The sequence below is a fragment of the Aethina tumida genome, chromosome 2, assembly GCF_024364675.1.
Source record: "Aethina tumida isolate Nest 87 chromosome 2, icAetTumi1.1, whole genome shotgun sequence".
Lineage (NCBI taxonomy): Eukaryota > Metazoa > Arthropoda > Insecta > Coleoptera > Nitidulidae > Aethina > Aethina tumida.
In genome coordinates this window covers 10,145,820-10,148,102 of record NC_065436.1, presented here as the reverse complement: position 1 = coordinate 10,148,102, position 2,283 = coordinate 10,145,820, and positions in this window count along the sequence as shown.

The window sequence follows — 2,283 nt, the reverse complement described above, 5'->3', positions numbered from 1 at the left end:
TTAAATTTTAAAAATTTAATTATTAAAACTTTAAATTTTAAAGTTTAAAATTTTAAATACTAAATTTTAAAACTTTAATTATTAAAATTTAAATTTTAAAATTTAAAAATTTAAATACTAAATTTAAAAACTTTAAATATTAAATCTTTAAATTTTAAAATTTAAATATTTAAATACTAAATTTTAAAAATTTAATTATTAAAATTTTAAATTTTAAAATTTAAAAATATAAATACTAAATTTTAAAAATTTCATTATTAAAACTTTAAATTTTAACATTTAAAAATTTAAATACTAAATTTTAAAAATTTAATTGTTAAAACTTTAAATTTTAAAATTTAAAAATTTAAATATTAAATTTTAAAAACTTAATTATTAAAATTTAAATTTTAAAATTTAAAAATTTAAATACAAATTTAAAAAATTTAATTATTAAAACTTTTAATTTTAAAATTTAAAAATTTAAATACTAAATTTTAAAAATTTAATTATTAAAACTTTAAATTTTAAAGTTTAAAATTTTAAATACTAAATTTTAAAACTTTAATTATTAAAATTTAAATTTTAAAATTTAAAAATTTAAATACTAAATTTAAAAACTTTAAATATTAAATCTTTAAATTTTAAAATTTAAATATTTAAATACTAAATTTTAAAAATTTAATTATTAAAATTTTAAATTTTAAAATTTAAAAATTTAAATACTAAATTTTAAAAATTTCATTATTAAAACTTTAAATTTTAAAATTTAAAAATTTAAATACTAAATTTTAAAAATTTAATTATTAAAATTTTAAATATTTAATTATTATAACTTTAAATTTTAAAATTTAAAAATTTAAATACAAATTTTAAATATTTAATTATTAAAACTTTAAATTTTAAAATTTAAAAATTTAAATACTAAATTTTAAAAATTTAATTATTAAAATTTTAAATATTTAATTATTATAACTTTAAATTTTAAAATTTAAAAATTTAAATACAAATTTTAAATATTTAATTATTAAAACTTTAAATTTTAAAATTTAAAAATTTAAATACTAAATTTTAAAAATTTAATTATTAAAACTTTAAATTTTAAAATTTAAAAATTTAAATACAAATTTTAAAAATTTAATTATTAAAACTTTAAATTATAAAATTTAAAAATTTAAATACAAATTTTAAAAATTTAATTATTAAAATTTTAAATTTCAAAATTTAAAAATTTAAATTTTAAAATTTAAATACTACTTTTTAAAAATTTAATTATTAAAACTTTAAATTTTAAAATTTAAAAATTTAAATACTAAATTTTAAAAATTTAATTATTATAACTTTAAAATTTATAATTTAAAAATTTAAATACTAAATTTTAAAAATTTAATTAATAAAATTTTAAATTTTAGAATTTAAAAATTTAAATTTTAAAATTTAAATACTACATTTTAAAAATTTAATTATTAAAACTTTAAATTTTAAAATTTAAAAATTAAATACAAATTTTAAAAATTTAATTATTAAAACTTTAAATTTTAAAATTTAAAAATTTAAATACTAAATTTTAAAAATTTAATTATTAAAACTTTAAATTTTAAAATTTAAAAATTTAAATTCTAAATTTTAAAAATTTAATTATTAAAACTTTAAATTTTAAAATTTAAAAACTTAAATACAAATTTTAAAAATTTAATTATTAAAACTTTAAATTTTAAAATTTAAAAATTTAAATACTAAATTTTAAAAATTTAATTATTAAAACTTTAAATTTTAAAATTTAAAAATTTAAATACAAATTTTAAAAATTTAATTATTAAAACTTTAAATTATAAAATTTAAAAATTTAAATACAAATTTTGAAAATTTAATTATTAAAATTTTAAATTTTAAAATTTAAAAATTTAAATTTTAAAATTTAAATACTACATTTTAAAAATTTAATTATTAAAACTTTAAATTTTAAAATTTAAAAATTTAAATACTAAATTTTAAAAATTTAATTATTATAACTTTAAAATTTAAAATTTAAAAATTTAAATACTAAATTTTAAAAATTTAATTAATAAAATTTTAAATTTTAGAATTTAAAAATTTAAATTTTAAAATTTAAAAATTTAAATACTAAATTTTAAAAATTTAATTATTAAAACTTTAAATTTTAAAATTTATAAATTTAAATACAAATTTTAAAAATTTAATTATTAAAGCTTTAAATTTTAAAATTTAAAAATTTAAATACTAAATTTTAAAAATTTAATTATTAAAATTTTAAATTTTAAAATTTAAAAATTTAAATTTTAT